This window comes from Canis lupus, chromosome 15, assembly GCF_011100685.1.
Source record: "Canis lupus familiaris isolate Mischka breed German Shepherd chromosome 15, alternate assembly UU_Cfam_GSD_1.0, whole genome shotgun sequence".
Lineage (NCBI taxonomy): Eukaryota > Metazoa > Chordata > Mammalia > Carnivora > Canidae > Canis > Canis lupus.
This window is the reverse complement of record NC_049236.1, coordinates 28,819,154-28,845,027: the sequence shown is the minus strand read 5'-3', so window position 1 is coordinate 28,845,027 and position 25,874 is coordinate 28,819,154. Positions and strand designations below refer to the sequence as shown.

The following is a 25,874-nucleotide window of genomic DNA, read 5'->3' as shown; positions in this document are numbered from 1 at the left end:
CCCTGTGTAGGCTCCACTCTTAGCTCAGAGTGGAACTCTCTCCTTGGAACTCTTCCTCTGCCCCTCCTTGCCCTCCCCACACTTGTATGCCTGCGCTTACTCTCTCTCTCTAAAATAAATAAATCTTAAAAAAAGCAGGTATATATTTTTATGTGAAAAATTACTTTCTTTAAATCTTAAAAAAAGCCGGTATATATTTTTATGTGAAAAATTACTTTCTTCAAAGGCCCTGTCTTTTAGTACAGTCACCTTGGGTGGTCAGGGCTTCACTATAAATTTGAGGAGGGAGGGACAATTTAGTTCACAATAATCATATTGTTAAATTGTAGTTACATGCCTCAATTATTGTTCATTAAAACTTGGCTGACTAACTCATATATACCAAAATTTTAAAATATGTTTATATAAAATAATTTTAGAGCACTATAACAGTATATTGCTATGAAATCTGTTTTGATCTTAGCAAATATCCTAAAGAAAATAACCCTGAGTTTTATGCCATAGAAGTAATAAAGGTGTCAATGATATAGACTTTGCAATTAAACAGATCAGAATTTCATTCTGGTTTTACCTTTTAAAAGCTCAAGCTCTGATATCAGAAAGAATGAACCTTGAATCTTGGCTTACTATTTAGTAGCTCTAGGTCGTGTTCAAGTTTCTTTAACTCATTCACCTTAATTATCTTCAAATGTAAGACAAGAAAAGAGCTTGTGAAAATTAAGTCAATGTGAATGTCACCACTTTATGAAGTGTTCCTGGAACATAGTTAATCTCAGACACATTCTTATTTTACTATAAATTCTTCTCTTTTTTTTTTTTTTTTCTGTGTTACATGGAAAATACTGTCTACACGTGCTGGATTATTGTCTGTTGCCAGATTAACATCAGCATAGTCACATCTAACAGAAGCCAGGGATTACTTTTCTTAGAATTCTCATTGTTATATGATTCCAAGCTAGAGTTTACCAAGGAGAAATCATCTGAGATTGAGAAATAGATATGGGTCAAACACAGTGGCTATATTCAGTAGGGTGATCTGAATTTAGCAGTGCCTGACACGGACACACTCAACAAATGTTAATTTATTTTCTCTTTTTATACTATATTTCATAAGTATGTAGCTATATATTAACTATGTATTACATAATTATATATTAAATTCTATAATTATTATATATCATAGTTTCTGTTGTTATTCCCATTTTATGGACTGGCTACCTGATTTCAATAACTTGCCCAAGACCACACAGAGAAAAAAAAAAAGAACTGGCATTTAAACCCCGACATGGCTGGTTCTAAGCCTCATATACTTTTCATAAATCCATTTTGCCTACACAGATAAAACTTAATGAAAGACTCAGCTTCACAGCATATGATTTCTACTTCAGATGTTACTTACATGTCAGTTTCTGATTACTATACTCTTAAGAAACAATAAAGAAAAAAAGTGCAGTCATGAGCTAGATAAGCCCACATAAAAATAAAATTTTAATGTGTAGGGGAAAAAGACAAGAAATTTGGATTCTTATGTTGATAGCAATTAGCTTCTAAGTGCCTAATGTGACAAATTTTGTCAGATTGTAGATATTAGGGCATTTGTTCTGGCTCTGAAATTTTGTACCTGTATATGAGGTTTTCCCAAATTTAGAGATATTTAGTTAAGGTGATAAGAGCTGCTATATTTACACTCCAAAATATCAGAAGTTCAACACAACTGAAGTTTATTTTTCAATCATGTATGTCCAAACAGGTAGATCTGATAGATGGACAGTCCTCTTTGAAGCTGTGATGTATAGACATTGCTACCTTCCACTGTGCACTGTTTCAATATTTAAAATGCTGCCTTCTCCTCTGCACAAAGACAGGAGAGTGAGAAAAAAATCCCAAGGATCAGGTGTAGGAAAGTTTTAAGGAACTGGCCTGAAGGTGATGTGTATTATTTCTGCTGTACATCAGCTACAGTGTCACACTTACCTGCTAAGGATGCTGGAAATGTAATACGGCTGTGTGTACAGAAAAGCAGAAACAGGATTGAAGATTGGAAAGGAGATAACTACAAGGGGTAATGTCGTATTACTGGAATAAAAAAATGTTCCAAATCTAGAAACTTAGAAGGCAATGATAGCTTGAAAATATAAAATAGATATGTAGAGGAATTAGGTTGGTTCCTGCATTTTAAGTAAGATTAAAGATACAGAAAGAGTAAAGTTCACTGAAAGTTTATAGGAATGTTACTAGAAGTGATGTTTCTTGTTACACTGATAAAGTAATTATAATAATAATATTTTAAAAACAATGACAGATATCAGGCCATTTTCTATACATGAATTCTCACTTAATTCTGTCAGTGACTCATGGGATAGGTTCTAAAGACCTTAACGTCCAAAGAAACTGAGACTCACATAAATTATTTCATGGAAGTTAAGCAACAACAGGGTGGACACAGGTTTGAACTCACATATTCAGACTCCATTGTCATGCCCTACACTATAGATAATCCCTTTTATAGCTCAGCATTCTTTTTTTTTTTTTTTTTAAGATTTTATTTATTCATGAGAGACACAGAAAGAGGCAGAGACCCAGGCAGAGGGAGAAGCAGGCTCCATGCAGGGAGCCTGATGTGGGACTCCATCCCGGTCTCCAGGATCAGGCCTTGGGCTGAAGGCGGCGCTAAACTGCTGAGCCACCCAGGCATCCCATAGCTCAGCATTCCAAAAAAAAAAAAAAAAAAAAATTCAAGCATTTTTGCCTCATCTAATCTTTTCAAATATCACAGCTGATAAAATCAGAATAGTGTATTTCCTTTTAGAATTACATATTGAAAACAAGAAGCCTTCTTTGTTTTTAATACAATAGCTTGAAGAAGTAGAGCAGAGAAATAGGTGCTCTCTCAGCTTCCTGTTAATCTCATGTGTATGTAATTTCAAAATGCACTTTAAAAAGTGTGAAGTAGCTGCATGTGACCATATTATTTAGCAGGAAACCAGAGTTTCCAAGGAAATCTTTCAGCAAAATGCTGAGGCTTAGGGTATGAAACAGGGGAAGTGATGCACACCTGATGCAAAAATTCTTTCTCGTTATCTGGTAACTCAAAAAGTTGTTAGCTGAAGAGCTCTGCTACCTGGTCCTTTGCCACAGCTGTCAACCAAACCGCTGCCGTTCCTTTGGCTCAGTTCTTCCAAGCTAGGCTTCTGCTTCAGATGTTGTTTTCATTGTTCATTGAGCTTCAGAGTAAAACATCTCGGTTCGTATTTGCAGTGTGCTCTAGTTCCTTTACTGGGGTTTGAGATTTGGCCTCTTCCTTGGAGTTTGAAAGATGTGAGTCCTCTCTACAAAAGGAACTGCATTCACTTAGAGTTGCTTCTCATGTTTGGACGTACTGTACTGAATTGGATAATATTGATCTCAGTGTGATAAAACTCTACTATTAGAAAATTAGCTTACTTGATTGTTTATTTTCCCTTTATTTATTTTTCCAAGATTTTATTTATTTATTCATGGGGGCCACACAGAGAGAAGCAGAAACACAGGCAGAGGGAGAAGCAGGCTCCACAGAGGAAGCCCAATGCGGGACTCGATCCCAGATCCTGGATCCCAGGATCACACCCTGGGCCAAAGGCACAGGCTGAACCGCTGAACCACCCAAGTGTCCCCATTTTTCCTTTAAATCAACATTATTTTTTCAGCAAACATATGCCATAAGCGAAAATTTAGGACTCAGTTCAACCCACAGATTATTTAAACACATGGTTTGAAAATAATCATATTTTTGATAGTAAGGTAGCTAATTGGGATTAGTGGCTAGGTTTCCATAAAATTTGTTTGTTATGAGTATTCAAGGTGCTTATAAATGAAAATAGGCTATTTAAATCACTAAAGTTAAAGTTATTTATCTTTAAATTATATAAATACAAGTGCATACCTGTTAGCTTTTTTTTTTTTTTTTTTTCCTTCCTTTACCTTAGGGTTCTTGTGAAGGAAAACTTCAGGAATGAATTTACTTAAGGAAATCTATTATCTTTTTTCTTTGACATAGAATTTTCATTAAAAAAAATTTGATTCAGAAATTTTGAAGCAGTAGTATTAATACTCTCCCTAGGGACTGTGAGACCTAGTGTGACATTGCAAGAGTAGAGGATGGCAGGAAGAATAAACTTTTTCCAGCTAAGGCATTGATATCAATGATATCAATCAATTTTATTATATAAAAATAAAATGATTATTATGTGTCTAATTCCTTCAAACAAGAAATTTTATTGATTAACTATAAGGCGTATGCAAAATATTTTGCAATGGGAATTTTTTTTAAAGACTTTTTTTAAAATTTTTATTTATTTATGATAGTCACACAGAGAGAGAGAGGCAGAGACACAGGCAGAGGGAGAAGCAGGCTCCATGCACCAGGAGCCCAACGTGGGACTCGATCCCGGGTCTCCAGGATCACGCCCTGGGCCGAAGGCAGGCGCTAAACCGCTGCGCCACGCAGGGATCCCTGCAATGGGAATTTAGAGTATGATCTAGTGGTATACAAATGAACCCTTCACAAAATGTCATAGTCTGTGAAAGAGACTATATGACTATAATGCAAATTATAGTACAGGTTATAATTGTATATCATGCAATAGTGCCATTGACTTAACTTGTTCAGATAAATTTCTTTAAAGATTTAATATCTTAAAAGTTTTTCCTTGGGGCATCTGGGTGGCTCAATCAGTGAAGCACCTGCTTGCAGCTCAGGTCATGATCTCAGGGGTCCTGGGATAGAGCCCCACATGGGCTCCCTGCTCAGTGGGGAGTCTGCTTCTCTCTCTGCCTCTGCCTCCCCCACCCCTCATGCTCTCTCACTCTCTCAAATTAATAAATAAAATCTTAAAAAAAAAGGTTTCTCCTTTACAACTCCTCATACAGAAGAAATAGCTATTATAACAGTACAATGTGTATATATTGATTTGGAATATTGATATGGAAAAATTAAATTGGAATTTGTTTAAGTTCTCTATTTCAATTACTGCAAAATGTGATTCAAATCTTTACATTGAATTTTGAACATAGCTTAGGTATTCAATATTACAGAATTAGTAATATCACTTTTAGGTGGGATAATAACTTGTGGTTATGTTAAAGAATGTCTTTAATTTTAAGAGACACATGATTAAGTGCTCAGTGTTATGATATCTGAAACTTATTTCAAAGGTATATGATGAAATTTAGATAGATGGAAGATAGAAAAATAGATAAATATAGTATGGCAAAGTGATCATTGTTGACTCTAGATTTTGAGCATACCATTCTTTTAACTTTTTATACATTTAAAAATATGAATCTTAAAAAAATGTTGAAAAATTTTAAAAAATCGTAAGTTAGAAGAAAATACCTGCATTGCATGACTGTCATGTAAGCAAAGTAAGTTTTAAGAGTTTGAGAACATTTTCTTAAATTCCCTTGTAAAAATAGCATAATAAATAGCTAAAGGCTATTCTATTTATTCATTAGCAGGTTCCTCACAGCACTGATTTTTTTAAATGTTATAGACTTTACATCTTCACTTATATACAATTGCAAGTATCATGTTTTATGCAAATAGTTTTAAATACTCAATGATATCAATAGGTATATAAAGCAACTCTAATTATACCATTGGGTTAACTGTTTTAATGAGTAATTCACTTTAGGCAGTTACTCAGCTCTTGAAAGAATTTAAGTACTTAATAGGAATATACATTGTAAAGGTGACTACACTTTTTTTTTAGGCTATTACTATATAAGTAGCAATTAGTTTAAGAGATAATAGAATTCTTTGTTGAACTGAGTGGTGTTCAAGATATATAGATGATAGAAATATGGACCAAGATCTGTGACCACTGGATGAACTATGGAGAACATGGTTTTAAGTAGCCTGGTAGTCTGCAACCATCTAACTAATGCCGAAAATCTAGAACCCTATTCAGTCTTTTGTCCATTCACTTGAAGGAGGTTTACATAGATTAATGAGAAAATTAGCTGTTGCAGCCAGAACAGTATTGTCTTTGGCTGGAGAACTGAGACCATCTTGGCCAATACCTGTGACAACATTACATCTGTTTGGCCAGGAAAAAACTTTCCAGGTAATATGAGACTGTAAACTGATAAATAACTTTAGTATTTGCTTCAGAAAACTCCTAGAAATCAATTTATCAGTGAAAAGAATCTGCTCACCTGAGCAAACATCTCACTTATCAAACAACAGATAAAAACTCTTAACGACTTAGGAATACAAAGAACATATCTCAAAGTAATAAAGTTTGTATATAATAAGCCTACAGCTTACATCACACTCAATAGTAAAAGGTTGAAAGCTATTCTTCTAAGATATATGTTAGAGAAGATATATGTCAGGAATATGACAAGAATGTCCATTTCTACCACTCCTAATCAGCATAGTACTGGAGGTCCTAGCTAGAGCAATCAAGCAAGAGAAAGCAATAAAAGGTATCAGAACTGGAAAAAAAGAAGTAAAGTTGTCTTTATTTGCAGATGACATGATTTTATATATATAAAATTCTAAAGACAACCAAAAAGCTGTTAGGTCTAATCAATGAAGTCAATAAAGTTTTAGGATGCAAAATTAACATACAAAAATCTAGAACATTTTTATATACTAACAATGAATTTTCTGAAATACAGAAATTAATCCCATTTATAATAGCATAAAAATAATAAAATACTTATGAATAGATTTAAGGAAATGAAAGATATCTACTATGAAAACTATAAGATATTGATGAAAGGAATTGATGAAGATACAAATAAATGGAAAGATATCCTGTGTTCAAGGGATTGGAAGAAAGAATATTACTAAAATGTCAATACTACCAAATGCCATTCATAGGTTCAGTACAATCCCTATCAATATTCCAATGAGATTTTTTTTTTTTAAGATTTTATTTATGTATTCATGAGAGACACACACACACAGAGAGGCAGAGACAGAGGCAGAGAGAGAAGCAGGCTTCATGCAGGGAGCCCAACGTGAGACTCTATCCTGGGACTCCAGGATCATGCCCTGGGCCAAAGGCAGCCATTCAACTGCTGAGCCACCCAGGCGTCCCTCAATGACATTTTTTTACAGAAGTAGAAAAACACTCCTAAAATTGTATGAAACTGCAAAAGGCCCCAAATAGCCAAAATAATCCTAAGAAGAACAAAGCAGGGGACATCACATTTCCTGATTTCAATCTATATGGTAAAGCTTTAGTCATCAAAACAGTACGATGTTGTCATTAAAACAAATAGACCAATGGAACAGAATCGAGAACCCAGAAATAAACATAAGTATATACGGTCAAGAAATATTTGACAGAGAGCTTAAAGTACTCAACTGAAGAGTGAAAAGACACCCTTCAATTAATGGTGGTGGGATAATTGGATACTTACATATAAAGGAATGAAACTAGATATCTTTACACCACTCACAAAAATTAACTTAAGTGGATTAAAGGCTTAAATGTAAGACCTGAAACCATGAAGCTCCTTAATATGGGTCTTGGTAATGATTTTTTGGATATGACACATAAAGCACAGGCAACAACATGAAAAATAAACAAATGGGACTATATCCAACTACAAAGCTTCCACATGACAAAGGAAACCATCAACAAAGAGAAAAGACAAAATACAGGATGTGAGAAAAGTATTTGCAAACCATTTATCTGATAAGGGGTTAATACCCAAAATACATAAAACAATTCATTCAATTCAATAGCAAACAAAACAGAAACAAAAACAATAACAATACACATACACACCTCAATTAAAAAACGGGCAAAGAACCTGAATAGACATTTCTCCAAAGGAGATATATGAAAGGGTAAATTAAAACGAATTAAAGGAAAATGAAAATCACAATGAGATATGTCATGCCTGTTAGAATGGCCATCATCAGAAAGACAAGAGATAACAAAGGCTGGTATGGATGTGGAGAAAAGGGAAACTCTTGTGCACCGTTGGCGCTACTCTAAATTGATACAGCTGCTATGGGGAACAGTATGAAAGGTCCTCAAAAACTAAAAATAGAACTACCATATGATCCAACAATACGAGTCTGGGAATATATCCAACAGAAATAAAAACACTAATTTGAGAAGATATATGCACCCTCATGTTTATAGCAGCATTATTTATAATAACCAAGACATGGAAACAACCTAAGTTTCCATCAGTGGATGAACAGATGAAGAGGGAGGTTGTGATAAATATATACAATAGAATATTATTTAGCCACAAAAATGAAAAAATCCTACCATTTGCATCCACATAGATTGGTCTTGAAGACATGCTTATTTCACTTATGCTAAGTGAAATAAGTCAGAGAAAGACATGTTCTATATGATCTCACTTATATGTGGAATCTGAAAATGAACACTCAGAAAAAAAGAGGTCAGATTTGGGGTTACCATAGGAAGAAGGGAGAGGGAGTGGAGATTGGAGGAGGTGATCAAAGGATAGAAACTTCCAGTAATAAGATAAATTAGTACTAGGAATGTAACGTACAGCATGATGACTACAGGTAACACTGATATATAAAATATAGGAAACTTGTTAAAAGAGTAAATCCTAAGAGTTCTCATCACAAGGAAAATTGCTTTTTCCCCTTTATCTTCTTTCTTTTCTTTTTGTTGTAACTATATGGAGAAAGAGATGTTAGCTGAAACTATTGTGGTAATCATTTCACAACATATATAAATCAAACCATCATCCTGTACACCTTAAACTTATACATATATCATCAAAAAAAAAAAAAGTACTTGAGATCTTTGAAGTCAACTCTGGAGTCAACACTGGATATCAATTCTAGCTTACCCTTTTATTATCTGTGTCACCATGTGAAAGTCTCTTAACCTCTCTGAGTCTTAGTTTTCTTAGTTTTTCAAAAAATTGGACCACTGGCCCATAGGTCCTATCAAGATATAAGGATTAAATAAAAATGTATGGGAAGCACCTTATATTTTGTTTCCTACTCTCAAAGAGGCCATAATCTCATTGAAGAAACAGATAAATCCAAATAAATAGCTATGGAACAGCTAATGTTAATGTAGAAATGTAACATCACTATGGCATGGAATGAGTAGAAATAATTGCCCTGGTAGTTTATGGGTACGTGTCTTACTGGTATATGATGAAAGTGCTTTGGCGTACTTGAAATCTGTGCTTTGGTGTACTTGAAATCACACCAACAGGAAGTCACTTGAACTGCCTCTGTTTTCAACAAGCTCTGCATCACACAATTGTGAATACCTTACACGTAGGAATATCATCTTGTCTCTCACTTAGGCAGTAGTAAATTTTTTTAGATCATGGAATTAGATTGCCCACTGAAATATAAAGAAGGTAATACACCATGGGTGAGAGGATGTAATTATCATAACTGCCTTTCTCTTCACCTTGTCCCTTGAAGTGTAAATTTTAATGAGATAAAGACTTGAAGTAGAAAATAGCTCTATGGGTTTTGTTTTTAATATGAAGGAAGGCTGAGCTAGGTTGAGTACACCAGCTTCATTCTCAGTTGAGAAGTGGATGTTTTGTTTTAAAGATGCTCTGGCTCTATAACACCTTGAGCAACCTCATGATTGCAGAGATTCATTTTGCAGCTCCTGCTGCTGATTTTAATGATGTCAATATGCCACTTATTATCTACTTTTATATTCTTTATTTTAAATATAGTAGAGAAAAAGGCAGAGTTAATTTGTCTTATATTGTTTTTATTGTCAGTATAATTTCTGAAGGAAAAAAAAATAGGATACTGCCCCCTCTGGGGAAAAATAAAGAATGTTGAAACAGAAATTCAGCAAATACAATTTTTACTTGAGAGGACTCAAGTAAACTTACATTATATATACAAATTTACTCCTTTGATTCCTCAGTTAATTAAAGTAGAATCTATTATGATGTGAGCCATTGTTAGACTCAAGTCACACCCATTACAAGTCTTTGCCTTCTAAATTACCTGCACTCCCCCCCTACCACATACACATCCTAAATGAATTCTCTCTCTTTTTTTTTCACCTATGCACAGTATTCCCATTCTTCCTCATAAAGTTATTTGGGATAGTTATTAATTTAATAAGCATTTATAAAATTCCTTCTATGTGCAGAGAACTGTGGTAGTCACAAGCCTTCTTTCCAGGAAATTCACAGTTTAATGAAGAAGATAAATCACAGAGAGGTATCCTTAGGAAAGAACATTTATTATGACATGAATACAGCCCAACAGATTCATCACATTCAAAATATGCACAATTATTTGGTATATATTTTAGTTTTTGTAGATCATATAGTCTCCATTGCAACTACTCCATCTTTGTAGCATAAAAGCATCCCTAGAAAATGCATAAACAAATATATGTGGATATGTTCTCATAAAACTCGATTTATGGACATGCAGTGTGAAGTTCATATAATTTTTCACGTCACAAAATATGATTCTTCCTTTGATATTTTCCCCAGAGGTTTAAAAATGTCAAAACATTCTTATCAACAGTATTTTTCACAGAACCAGAGGAAATAATCCTAAAATTTGTATGGAATTACAAAAGACCCCAAATAGCTAAACAATCTCAAAGAAGAAGAATAAAAATTTAAGTGTCACAACCTTAGATTTCAACTTATACTACAAAGCTGTTGTAATCAAAACAGGATGGCACTGGCACAAAAATAGACAAATAAATAGAACAGAATAGAGAGTCCAGAAGGAAATCTATGATATTATAGTTAATTAATCTACAATAAAAGAGCCAAGTATATACAATAGAAAGAGAATCTTTTCAACAAATGCATTGGGAAAACTACACAAAAAGAATGAACTGGACCATTTTCTTATGCCGTACATAAAAATAAACCCAAAATGGATAAAGACCTAAATGTGAGTCCTGAACAATTAGTATTCCTTGAAGAAAACATAATTTCTTTCCATTGGTTGTAGAAACATTTTCCTAGATATGTGTCCTCTGGTAAGAGAAGTAAAAGCAAAAATAAATGACTGAGACTACATCAAAATAAAAGCCTTTGCACAGCAAGGAAATCATCAATCAAACAAAAAGGCAACCTATTGAATGAGAGAAGATATTTACAAATGATATATCCAATAAGGGGTTAATATCCAAAATATATAATGAACTTAAACAACTCAACATCAAAACAACCCAAATAATTCCATTAAAAAATGGACAGAGGACCTGAATAGACATTTTCCCAAAGAAGACCTACAGATGGCCAACAGACATTGTGAAAAGTTGTTCAACATCAGAAATCATCAGGAAAATGCAAACTGAAACCACAATGAAATATTACTATATACCTGTCAGAATGACTAAAACCAAAAACACAAGAAATAACAAGTGTTGGCAAGAATGTGGAAAAAAAAAAAAAAGAAACTGTCCTGCATTACTGCTGAGAATGCAAATTGATGCTGCCCCTATGGCACACAGTATGGAGGTTCCTCATAAAAATTGAAACAAAGTTACCATATGATCCAGGAATTCCACTACTGGTTATTTACTCAAAGGGAAAAGAAAAACCTCTAATTTGAAAAGACACTTGTACCCCTATGTTTATTATAGCATTACTTACAATAGCCACGATATACAAGCAGCCCAAGGATCCATCAACAGATGAGTGAATAAATACAATAGAATATTACTCAGCCATAAAAAAATAATGAAATCTTGCTTTTTGTGACAACATGACAATGTAGATGGATACAGAGGGTGTGATGCTAAGTAAAATTAGTCAAACAGAGAAAGACAAATACCATGGTTTCACTCATATGCAGAATTGAAGAAAAAAAAAAGTGAACAAAGAAAAAAAAATGACAAACAAAACCAAACTCTTAAATATAGAGAAGAGGCTGGTGATTTCCAGAAGGGCAGATGGGTGGGGAGATGGATGAAATAGATAAAGTAGATTAGGAGTGCACTTACCTTGATGGACACTGAGAAATGTGTTTTTGAATTAAAAGAAAATATCTTTTAAAAAACTATTATTAACTTGAAAACACGGGTAGTGAGTGAGCCAGATAGAGTCCACAGGCCACAGTGTGTGCGTCTCTGGGATGTATAATTGTTTCTTCTTAGGTGGTAACTGTTTTGTCTCTTTGTGCTATGCTAAAAAGTCTGTGGTGTTAAGTGCCAAGAGAAGATTGAGATAAAGTGGTCAGGAAAGTCCAGGAAAGCCTCATGAAAATGATTTTATGCTGGTTCCAAGTTTTAGTACCAGTGAGGAGCAATTACCTTCATTCTCTTCCCTGGCTGGAAGTTGCAGGCATACCTCAAGTCAGCCAACTGACAAGGTGCGTGCTCTCTGGCATACCAAAAAAATACATGAAAATTCCCTGGGCTGTTATGTATGTATTTATTTATTTTGCTCAGTTATTATCATTATGGTATCTACACAGGGCTTTTTTCTAGTTGAGTCTTGGCAATATATGCAGTTTCTTAGAGTATTTGACTGTATTTTACAAGTTAAGTAATCTTCTATCCCTTACTTTTGTCGTCCACTTTTTTCTTCTTGGAAATTATTGAGATTTTCAGTGAATCGAGTATACAGTACTTTGTTGCTCAAGACATGTCCCTGGCTTTTAGTCACTGTGACCCCAGTTTGAAACTTTTTCTATCCTTAAATCTGACCCCTTCCTGCCATGCCCTCAAGCCTTGTCTGCACACAAAAGCCAGAATGACCCTTTTATCACACCTAGGCTGCAGATTCCTTTCAACAAATACCCTGGCAATGCCTTTGGAAAATATTTCCTGGAGTCTGTTTATACAAAATTCTGTAAGATATAATACATTTTTTTCAGTAATTGGAATACGCCTATAGTCACAGCTAATATCTAAAAATCTTGAAATGTGTGACTCTTACTTGTTAACCTGTGATTTTGTTCTCTCGAGTGTTCTCAGGCTATGGCCACATTCATTTCATAAGCAATATCCTTTTTCCATTAGGATTCTTCTCTCTCACTGGGTTTAAAGGAAGATTTATTTTCACTAGCACAGTTAGTCTGGCTTCCCTGACTTCTTCATTCTTTTGTTGTCTCTTTGAGCTTGTCTCTTGGTGTTATGGATATTTTATATAGGTCATGCACTGTATAGGTATTATCTCTGGCTGAATCCTTTTGTCTCCTTCAAATGTCAAATAGCTAGCCTCATAATTTTCTAAAATATTCAGTGTTTTTCAATGGATACATCCATGTATAGAGTCAAAGCATGATTTCTTTTGAAAATTATTTTTCTTTGTCCTCTCCAACTAGAATATTTATGCTAGAGGAATTCCACATTTGTGAACTATGACTTCTCACCCCAAAATAAAAAGGAAATTCAACAATATATACACAAATGCTTCTTTTTACATGAATAAAGTAGTGCGTCTTGACTTGGTGGTCTGAAAAAGCATCCAATGTGGAATTAGACCTGAATTTAAGTGTTTTTTTTTTTTTTTTTTTGAATTTAAGTTTTTAATCCTTGTTTCTGTCATTCAGTCAAGCCATTTCACTTCCTGGGTTTCTGTGTTCTTATCTGTAAATTTGGGAATCACAAGAGCAATAATATCTACCTCTGGAGTACTTGTGTTAAATGTTTTATAAATGCTACTTCTTATCATAGTAAATAATCCTGAAAGATTGCTCCAAATACAGGGCTTGTCTCTTCCAAATTAACTTTCTTGTACAGGCATTTACAGGAATGGATGTTTAGAGATTTTGTGGGATGAAAGGGAAAAGAGTTTGCATCACAGATCACACGCCAAACTAGTACAGTCCCCTTTGTACATCCATTATTTTTCTGAAAATGTCTTCTCTTGGCAACTGCCCAGATATCTCTCTTATCTTGTAGAGCTTCTTAGGTCCTTTTTATTGTTTCTCAGATTTCAGTCCAGGCACTTAGTTTCTCTTTCCACTGAGCCCATTGCAAGTCCAGCAGCCAGTTATCTCTGCCAGACTAGGAACATATTTTGGCAGCCACCTCTTAGATTATAAAATATGCTCCCTAGTAGTCTTATTAAGCTCTCCCTTTTCCCCCACTCCCCAAACACTCCTAGAGCCTTGTCAAAACATTCAGTCTAGGAAACATCTCTCTTACGAGCAAATCAACAGCTTTGATATTATATCACATGGTGGAAGGAGTGTGAACTGTAAATTGACAAAGCCTTGTAGGAGATAATTAAGTACAATACCTAAGTGTAGTAATATTTTAGATCAGTGAGGTCACAACTTAGCATGAATTTGGACATCCTACATACATTTATTCCATAAATTCCAATTTGACAAGCTAAACTTTGTTAATCATGAATCATCTGCACTTTCTTCTACAAAATAGACTTGTGTTTAGGAATGTGCCTATACATACACACTCACCCACATTCACATGAATGACAAAACCTATTTCCTATTGGAAAAGGATACTTATTATCAACATCTTCTCTTTCTCCTTAGATCCATTTTTGTTACCTACTCCAGCCTGTTCCTGGCATCAAATGACTGAGTAGACTACTTTTTCTCGGCTTGACATTACAATACTACTTCCCACATTCACCTGGCCTAATAGTTCCCTAGACTTCATTCTTTTCTTTCCAAAATAATAGCCAGGATCTTTTTGATAAAGTGGTGATATGTTAGTTGTTGTCTAATTCTTCCTCACAAGTAAATCCACGTACGTTTCATTTGGTGTGTTTGGAATGGTGAAGCCTTAACTGAAAATGTTATGCATTTTGTGGGAGATCTTTTAGGTCAAACTTCCAATTTATCAGATCACAACACATAGCCCATTTTAAAAGATAATGTGAAATGCTCCATTTAACTGGATTAGTTGGATGTGGCACCATTTGAACGTGGGGGAGAGTAGCCATTTGGAGGTGGATAAAGTTTAGGATCACAGACTACTCAGTTAAACTGAGGACTTTGCATATATTTTACTGTTGTAAGTGATTTAAATACATTCTTTTATTGTAAGGATATTGTACAGAAATGTCCTAACATATTGTAGTTATTAATAGTATGTGGATTGTTCTATAGATCGATTATCTTCCTGTTAATCAATTTGTTTGACACGTTTTTTGTTCTTATTTATAATTTTGCTAATTTTGAGTTATAGTGGTGATGAAAACATTATTGCTGCAATTAGAAGGTCTTCAATCTATGCACAAAAATATAAATTTAACATTCATTGCTTTCTGTTATTCAAATATGAATTCAAGAATCACTCATTTAAGACATTTCTTCTACAGTGACACTTGAAAGTCAACCAATTTGCAAAGTATGCCAATTAATTATATGAGAAATAGTCAATAATAAAAATAATAGCGAATGTAACAAGATTACTAATGTAGGAAGCCCATTAGATCAGTTAACTTATTTAATCCTCAGAATCCTGTGGCTTTGATTCTGTTGCTGTTTTACAGAGGGGGAAACTGAGGCAGGGGCTTAATTTAACTGAGGGCTTAATTTGCTCAAGATTACATATATAAAGAAGCAAATGGTAAAATACTAAAATGTGGCTTTCTCTTAAATTTCCCTCCTCCTAAGTCAATTTCTTTTTTTTATTTTTTCAAAGATTTTATTTATTTATTCATGAGAAACACAGAGGGAGAGAGGCACAGGCACAGGCAGAGGGAGAAGCAGGCTCCATGCAGGGAGCCCAACATGGGACTTGATCTCAGGTCTCCAGGATCACACCCTGGGCTGAAGACAGTATTAAACTGCTGAGCCACCCAGGCTGCCCATCCTAAGTCAATTTCTAGAGCCATAAGTAAGTCTAGAAAAATAGTCAGCAGAGTCCTTTTACCTGGATCGAGGGACTAACTTCTACTTTTTAAAGATATGGGAAGCCTTAGAGTCAGAGTCACTTACATATACATGTTTCTGGCCCTATTTGATACTCTCATTTCCAACTAATTTTTTTTTCTTTATTTGGATTTCATTTATAGTTTCTAAAGCAAAGATTACATGTAGCCTTTCTTTAGCATGCCCACAGATCACCAGTCTTTGGAGTAGTTATAGGTTGCATGGTCAGTTACATTTGTTTAATAATGGAATTATTGATTATCCAAAATGTTAATATGTGTCATGATCTCCCAAGAAGAAGATTATACTTTAAAGAGGTCTCATATTTATCTGCCCCCTCACCCAATTCCTTATGTTTTTATATATGCACATCTTAAAGGACTAATGTTCTTTGGAAACTATTCTGGGTAAGAAATGGACTGAATGATTATAATTTAAGATACTTGTGATATCTAATATGATGTACGTTGACTGTATGTATACTGATTCATGTTAAAGGATATAAGAAAGAAAAAAAGTTGCAAAGCCTTTTTAGAGTCCATGTTTGCTGCTGAGTTTATCCTGGCTAGGTAGTTTCCCTGACTCCTCCCTTTCTGCTGACACATGGAGAAATGCACTAGTACACCATGAGCACTCTCCATTTCTGTAATTTCTCTAATTCTGAAAATTCTCTTCAAATAACCATAATTTGATAATACAAATTGAAGTGCAGAAGATCAATTATTTTAAGCTAAAATTATATGTGAGCACTGTGAATGCATGTATTTCAATCTACTGCTTTTTAATGGGATGGTTGGCAAAAAATGTGTGGTCATCTTTATTTAATCTACCAAAGTATTTTTTTCTCTCATTTTTTTTTTTTTGAAAAAACATTTTTAAGATTTTATTTATTTATTCATGAGAGACACACGCAGAGAGAAGTAAAGACACAGGCAGATGGAGAAGCAGGCTCCATGCAGGAAGCCTGATGTGGGACTCGATCCCAGGTCTCCAGGATCACACCTTGGGCTGAAGGCGGCACTAAACTGCTGAGCCACCCAGAAGTCCCTCTCTTGTGTTTTACTTTCTTTTCAGCTATAATTCTAACATGTAGATTTTTTTAAATGCTACCTTTTAAATGATTTAATACTCTTGAATCATTATCTTAGATTAAATATCTGTTTCTGAAGGAAAAAATATGAGGGGGTGAGGTGGAAAATGTAAATAGAACAACTTATGAAATAAAACATCTAGGAAGTTATTTTATGATTTTAATTAATGCTCATTACAATCCAAGATTGACTGTTGTCAATTTCAGTGTATCTAAGTCAAATGCTTAAGTGCCTTCAGTTTTTATATTGTTGGCAGAATGCATGGAAAAGAAGATAGTGAGTGATCTGTTTTTGTATTTCCCCCCTTTGGCAAGCTTAACATTTCCTCTGCTTCCAATAAAAAACAAAAAAACAAAAAACAAACAAACAAACAAAAACCATATAACTCTTTTCTTTGAGGGAAAAATAGGGAACTCTTAGAGTTGAATGAGGTCTCTTAATGATAATGAAATATGTAATTCCCTCTTCTGCTTTGTTTTTAATTCCATTCCTGTCAAATATTTCTAATAGTAAATCCTGGGGTGGTATGACAACTAGATTAGTTTACTATATTTTACATCTGTCTAAGTTTCAGTAGATTTTTCATATACGAGCTCAAATAGATACTGTTAAACAATTTGCTTTAGGGAATGAATCTCTCTTCTGTACCTGATTGATTGGTGTCATATGCTATTATCCCTCAAATATATGTTTCATTGGCTGGCCAGCATTTTGAGAATACACTGCTCTACCTAGGATAAGACCAATCACTTGACATGAAATCTGTGAATATTTTAATTCTGTTGGCTCTTTTCCTCTGAGCAACTCTGTAGGAATTTGTTCCTGAAGAATGTCAAAAATGTAAAGAAAGGAAGAGGTTGTTGTAGTTAATGATTTTGGCTAACTACTTCTAAATGCAACCAAGTTTTTGCCTCACTGAATTAAATGGGATGAAGTGAGAGCAATGCTTATGTTGGTGTGTGTCTTATTTGTCTAGAGTGTTATTCATGCCACTTAACAGTGAAGGCTGTATTTCCTCGTAAGTTTTGAACAAAATGTCATATTTGTTGGAAATTGTCCCAGTGGTAGCTTATAGAAAAGTGCTCACAAACCTTGTCATGTCAGAGAGAAAAATTCTGAAACTCATAATGGAAAACACATTTCAAATCTTTGGGTTATTTGTATGTCTCAAGCCAGTGTTCTGGACTACCTTTCTTTGCAGTGATATTTTTCATGTCTTTACAAATGAGCTTGCTCCTTTTTTTCTAAGAAAGCAATTTTCATCTCACTTGATTTCAGCAAGTCTTTAAATTTTACTTCAGTCAAACAATTAATCTTTGGCTAATAAATTTTTGATACTTCTAAATTTACCCTTTATAGTTTATTTCTAGAACTTTGTGTAAGTTAGCTTTTGTTGGATAACAAACCACCCAAAATATTTAGTTGTTTAAAATAACAACTATTTTTTATTTCTCATGAGTCCATAGGTCGGCTAGGTGATTTTGCTGATTTAGACCAGGTTTAGCTGATTTCTCCTAGGTTCACTCATGTGTGGCCAGTCACCAGGTGGTAGGCTGGAGGCTACCTGGTTTCAGATGACCTTTACTAGTCATTCAGTTTTCCTTCACATGACTATCCCATCATTTCACAGGCTAGCCTGGGGACATTTTCATGGCAACAACAGTCTCTGAAAGGAAGTTGGATTGTGCAAGGGCTAGTTGAATACTCTGCTTGGATCAAGTTTTCTACTGTCCTATTGTCCAAAGTAGTCAAATGGCCAGTCCCAGAAACAGTGAAAGAAGAGATGACTATCAGAGGGTGTGGTTATAGACAGGCATGAAACACTATGTCCATTAACACCTTCTACCACAAATTTTATCTGAATAAAACAGACATGCAAACAAAGACTAACATCTAAAAATACCCACTGCAAGGGTCACTAAAATATGAAAATAATGGAAATGAACCTAAGGGATTAGTTAAATAAATGATGATACATCCATATTATCAAGTAGTCATGGGAAGCACTAAGAATAAGGTAAATAATATGGAAAATATTTCTAATGGTTTAAGTGAAAAAGTAAGATACAAACTTGTATATGCAATAAGTCTTAATAGTGAAAAGCCTTTATATATGCATATACAAATAGAAAAAAAACACAAAAGTCTTAATGATTACCTATAGGTGGTGAACTTAAAAAAATGTTTAATTTTTAATTCTTTTTTTTTTTTGAGATTTTTATTTGAGGAAGAGAGAGTGGGGGAGAGAGAGTGGAGGGGGGTAACTAAAGAAAGTTAGCCCTTCTTCAGAGCAATATCATTTCAGAGGGAGAGGGAAAAGAACAGTCCCTGTTGAGTAGAGAGCTGGACACCTGGCCCCATCTGTGGACCCCGAGATCTTAACCTGAGCTGAAGTCAAACACTTAACCTACTGAGCCACCCAGGCACCCCTTTAATTATTTTTATTTTCCAATTTTTAATTATCAGCATGTAGTATTTTATAATCAGGAAAGAATATAAAATAAACATTGCATAAGTCCATGGTAAGCAGAATTCTAAGATGGCATCTAAAATTCCCTTCCACTTATATTTTATACCATATATAATCTCTCCCCCTTGAGTGCTAAGAGGAATTGTGAATGCTATAAATTTCACTCTCACGATTAGATTATATCACATGTTAAAATTGAAAGATTTTGAAGATGTAATTAAGGTCCTAAATTAATTGGCTTTGAGTTAATCAAAAGTAAGATTATTCTGGGTAGTTCTGAGCAAATCAAATGAGCCCTTAAAAAGGGTTGGGCCCTTTCCGAAGGAAGAGATTGAAAGCATGAGAAAGATTATCCTGCTATTTTTGAAAAAAGTCAGATGCCATATTGTGAGAAGTCCATGAGGCTAGGACCTGATGATATAGCACCTTTAGGTGCTCAGAGAAATCCTAAACTTGAATATAGTGAACTCGGTCTTGCAGCCTTAAGAATCTGAATTCTACTAATAATCAGTGAGCTTAAAGGAGAGTATTGTCTTGGATGAAGCTTGGATTTCAGCCAGCTACCCGGTAGCCAGACTCCTGGCCAACAGGAACTATAAGAAAATAAACTTGTTTTAAGATGCTAATTTATGGTATTTTGTTATGAAGCAGTAGAAAACTAATAGCACAGCCCTTCTTCAGAGCAATATCATTTCAGTTTTTCATTTCCTGAGTTTTTCTGGATAGTTGTTGCAATTAATAGTGTCTGACTCAAAGTCATGCCACTATCATAGACAGGATTGTTAGCACTATTGTGCACACTTATTCTTTCAAACTCTCCAAATGATGGTTTAACCTAAGTTACTCATCAAATGAGAGTCACAACATTTAAGTTTGTGCTACATTCACAGTCAATGGAAAATTCAGTAGAATAGTAGGCTCCTGGAATTAACAGGTTGTTAAACTGTCACAGATATAGGATTTTGCTGGGCAGATCAATCAATATTTGATTAAACAACAGGTGATAAAGAATGTCCCCAAGGTCATAATTAGCAGGATAAACTTTCAGGAAATTTAGAGCATGTAAATATTTTTTCATGTGAACTATGTATAAAACACATCACGAATGACAATAACAACCCAGAACTTGACAGTATGCAATACTTAGTGTTCTTCCTATCTTCATTATCTCTGGCAGATAGTTATCTTTTCCTCCAAGCTCCAGCTTAGCATCAAAATAATTTTCAGGACAGCAACTATATCCAATACATCTGATTTGGCTTGGGAAATAAAATCAATTTTCCCTTGAGAACATAACATTTAGTCCTTGAATTAAATTGCCCTACTTTTTCCAATGCATTTCAGCAATTGAAGACCAACTAGACAAAATCTGTTTCATCTATTTTCATTATAACTTTAAAACGGACTAATAGAATTTGTTGTAATAAAGTTCAAGAGAAAAGTTAACACGATTCGTGAGAAAGTGATGTCAAACATATTATGTTGATTCCTTTTCCTGATGGTATACTTAGTCTAAAAGTGGCTGGACACCATGGTAGCCATGACTCTAAACTTGACTAAGGCCACAATCATGCTGTTAGAAGAAAATTGACTCCTTATCATTTATTTTGACAAATCTCAGTTGTCTTTCTTTCTTTTCTTACCCTTCCAAGATCATTTGCTGTGCAACTTTGGATAAGCTCATCAGGGCCTCAGTTTACAAAATATAATTATTTAGTCTGTATAAACATAGAATGGCTTAGTCTATAGTAGTAGCTCTAAAGTATGGCCATAGATCAGCAGCATCGGCATTTCCTCAAAACTTGTTAGAGATAGAAATTTTCTGTTTTCACCTGTGACGTAATGAATCAAAAACTCTGGAGTTGAGGGGGGGTCAGCAATGCAGGCTTAATTAATAAGTCTGCTCAGTGGACTAGATTGTCTATGAGACACATTTTAGACCTGATTTTGTCTCCCTCTATAGTTTTAGGTCATTGTACACACAATTGTGTGTGGTTCAGAGTCCCAACTTGGTGGAGCATGAGAATTTTTAGTTTAGAGAGGAATGAAGGTTATTCTTCTTTGGGAATGGCTTTAGGTCTACAGTGTTGATTTTGAAATTAAAGGATTGCTTGCTTTTGCCCCCAGTACACTTCTCTTTTTACTCTATCCTTGAAGGTCCTAGCCACTTATGCCTCCATCTTGTTAGCCTTGGCTCTAGGAAGCCACATTGCCACATTTCCAAAAAAAGAGTTTTGGTTTTGATGTAAACTGAGGCAGTCTCTACATTGTAGATAGATTACATTTGTATATCACTAAGTCTTGCAAATTCATTCCTTATTTCCATTAAAAAAAAAAAAAAGGAGAGAGAGAGAAGAGGCTGTTAGCTTTGGATTGAGATAAAACTAAGATTGAATTCTGACTCTATGATTTAAAATTCTGTAATATTCTATAAGTTGCCTGATATCTCTATGTCTTTTTCCTTTATACTCTATAAAAACAGAAATACTGACAGCCCTGAAATAAGACAACATGAATGTTATTACCTGGCATGTAACAGGTGCTCAATAAATTTTATTTTTGTTCCATTTCCCAGTTTCCACAATCAAGGATTGGGTGCCAGACAGCTCCATCTTCCAAAACCATTTGCTGCTTGAGCCACCAGGCCTACATCCACAATCCCTATGTTCCAGCCAAATAAGCCTCTTCCGATTGGCTGAAAATTTCAACTTTGTGGTACCATCATTGTCATTGATTCTCTTCCCTTTTCACTATTTTTTATCCTTCTACTCCCTTTGCCAATGATGACTTCTGGTTGGCAGTAAAAGATCTAATCTAAGGAAGCATCCAAGTTAGTAATAATAATGATAACAATTCAACTAATAATGAAGTTAACATTTATTACTGAGAATTTACCATGAGTCAGGTACTCTTAAAGGTAATGATTAATTAACTTATCAAAGCAACCTTTACACATAGGTAGTAATATTATCCTCATTTTATGGATGAGGAAACTGAACCATAGAGAAGACAGAAATGACAGAGCTACACTATGAGTAAGCAGACAAATAAAATAGAAATACTTATGATCTGAATTTCCATGGAAAATTTTGAAATAACTAGAAGACTTAAGCAAAATATTTTTATAAGCCAGACTCACATATAAAGCTGTTAAAATGTAATGATAATTGAAATGAATAACTATTTTGGGGAAAATAAAATTCAGCTTATATTATTGTCCTCCTTGACATTCTTCACACACAGATAATTCAATTTACTTGTTATGTCCAATATATTTGGATCAAGTTCTAAGGTGTGGAGTGTGTATGTGTGGGTTGTATATGCACATATCTGTGTGTTCATACATAGACAAGTAATTTTCACAGTATACAAACCAGACTGAGACACTTTATGAGTTTAAGAACCAAATCAGATTATCAAGGATTATTTGACATGCCACATTCCAAAATGCATAGCCCAGTGCAAACATACATCTCCTTATAGTTATCCGTTACTTACTAATACCATTTTATCTGAACAGAGGAACTTGTCAAAGAAAAGACAGGTTTAATTATATATATAATCTGTTTCCAAAGCTGGGCTTGCCATTCCCTTCAGCACTTAGAAGGTGCATTTAATATCCATTCAATCATCTGTGGAAAGTCCAAACCTCAAGAGACATTAAAATTCTCAGGAATAGGGGAAGAGAAAAATCGTTGTCTTAACTTTTGCCTCTGTGTTCCTATTCAAATAAATTAGTCTGTTTAGGGATTGTTTCATCATCTCAACCATAACATTTCTCTCCTGTCATGTTGACCTAATGGAGGGTTTTACCTTTTTCTATAATCTCTACAAAAAAAAGTTATATGACTCTGCCCCATATCACACACAGAGCATTTTATTTATTCTTTCGGCAAATATTAGTGAAATCTACCATATGGTCATCCACTATGTAAGAACAGGGGCATAAGTAGGATAGACAATATGTATTAAATAAGAAAACATGACACAGCAGTACATGTTCTTAAGGAATAAAGTAGTGGGTATTTGGAGGATGGGCTGTGGGGAACAGGAGTCGTTTTACTTTACATCAAGTGGCCAGAGGAAGCCTTTTGAAGAAATTGTGTTTACCCAATCTGATTTATATATTTTTAAAGATTATTCAGTCTCCTGAATAGAGCGTGGATGAATAGGGACAGGAGCAAGAGGAAGAGTAGAGAGATCAATTAAGAAGCTATTGTTTTAGAGAATGAACATGGTGGCCTGAGTGAGGGAGGTAGCAAGGAAAATAATGAGATCCAGCTGTTTAGACTACACTTTAGAACAGTTATTCTCAAAATGCTGTCCCTAACCTGCAGCAAATTTACTGAATCCAAAAACTCTGGGAGTGAGTCTCAGCATTCTGTTTTAAGAAGTCCCCTAGGCAATTTTGATGAATGCTGAAATTTGAAAAGCTACTACTTAAGAGAAAAGTTGACGAGACATGAAGACAGCAAATAAGCCAAAGGCAAAAATCAAGAATGACTAATCTCTAGTTTCATCTGTTTTTAGAGGAGAGAGTGAGCAATAGACTTTCCAGAAGATGAAAGAAGATGAGAAAATTGTCCCTTTACAATTAAACCACCTCACAATCAATGTTGAATATCCCACTAAAATCTCCTCAGCAATTTCTGCAAGCTTTAGTGGACCACTGCAATACTTAACCTCTCTTATTAACTTCCTTACTTCTCCCTTTTCTCTTCTCTGCTCTCCCTGCTCCCAGTTTCTGATCATTTGTAATAGATAACAAATATTCCCTCCTACTTGGCTCATCCAGTCTATGAGCTAAAAACTAAAGCCTAGCCTTCTTTCCTTCAATGTAATTTTTAAACACAGTTCTTGTTTCATGAAGAATTCTAGATCAGCTATTAAGAAAATATATTTTCTTTCTTTCTTTCTTTCTTTCTTTCTTTCTTTCTTTCTTTCTTTCTCTCTTATTTTTAAAATATTTTATTTATTTATTCATGAGAGGCAGAGACACAGGCAGAGGGAGAAGCAGGCTCCATGCAGGGAGCCCGACCTGGGACTCAATGCCGGGAACCCAGGATCACACCCTGGGCTGAAGGCAGGCGCTAAATCGCTGAGCCACCAGCACTGCTCTATTTTCTTTTTTCAAATAAATATTTTATTTATTTATTTAAGAGAAAAAGCATGAGTAGAGGGAGCAGTAGAGGGAGAGGGAAAAGCAGACTCCCCACTGAGCAGGGAGCCTGAAACAGGACTTGATCCAAGGACCCTGCGATCATGACCTGAGTGGAAGGCAGAACCTTAACTGATTGAGCCTTCAGGGGTCCCAAGAAAATATATTTTCACTCCACTAAATGTGAATATAATTTCAGTAATAGTTGGATTATTTTAAAAATTGAAATTAAATTAAAAATAACTGTTTAAATGTTGCCAAAGATATTCATTAAGAATTTTCGAATTATTGGCCAGCTTTGATGGTTTTTCATGTCCATTTGTTTGGGACTCCAAACAAAGTTAATTTCAGTTTAGAACCTTGTTATGAATATACATTTTTATTTTTTAAAGTTTTTTTTTATTTTTTTGAGAGAGAAAGGGCACACATGTGTATATAACCGGGGTTGGGGTAGTGGGCAGAGGGAGAGGAGGGACAAGCAGACCCGATGAGCACCAGTCAGATATGGGGCTAGGTCCTTGGACTCTGAGATCATGACCTGATCTGAAGTCAGATGCTTAACCCACTGAGCCACTCAAGGGCCCCCTGAAATACATTTTTATAAATATTCTCTCAAATCAAACCAATACTGATTCCACTTCATTTTTGTATAGTCTTTCTCAAATTTTGATGACAATTATTACTATTATACTTTAAAATCTGATACAGAATTGAATGAATAGCTTAATAATTTATTATTTAATTATAAAAAATTTATGTTTCTCATTTCAGTTATTGTACTGCAACATTATTGCACCTCTTTTTAATATTGATGTGATAACACTATGTAACAGAATTCTCTTCTTTTAGAACTGTTGTTCTTTTATAAGAATGCTGCTCTATTAATCATAACTGTGGCAGCTCAATTCTTGGATTGTAGCATAAAATGTAATTTATTAAAATCTGTTCCAGGCAGATCTGAGACAGGGAGTTCAGTATTTATTAATGCCTTCTCCATTTTAGGCTTAGGGAAAACTGAATTAAATACAGTAGAACTTGTGGCACTGTCTTCACACTCAATTTTTTGAGGCACAAAAAAGCCTCTATCATCTAAAGTAGACTAAAATAAAAATCAACTTCTGAAGGCTTTTGACGTTTTTGTGTTTCTTTACCTTCTAGAGAATTGCCTTTATGATTAACTGCTAAGCTACTGTATTCTCTTGTAGATTGATTCTTTCCATTCATGTTTAATATTATATCAAAAAACATACTTTTTCTGGTAGGTAATATGGGGAAAATATGATAATTTGTTGAAGGTAATAGAGTCCATACTTTGTAAGCTGTTTATGACAGAATAGTAAATGTTTTCAA

The 25,874-nt window shown here is 34.6% G+C and overlaps 1 long non-coding RNA gene across 1 annotated transcript in view; it reads left to right on the top strand.

Moving 5' to 3' along the window:
• The window catches only part of LOC111098893, a 353,549-nt gene extending 331,345 nt beyond the window's left edge, over positions 1 to 22,204 (top strand). Inside the window, exon 5 of the long non-coding RNA XR_005369941.1 lies at positions 21,942 to 22,204. This is a non-coding gene — a long non-coding RNA (uncharacterized LOC111098893). The remainder of the gene's footprint in view (positions 1 to 21,941) is intronic.
• The last annotated feature ends 3,670 nt before the right edge of the window (positions 22,205 to 25,874 follow it).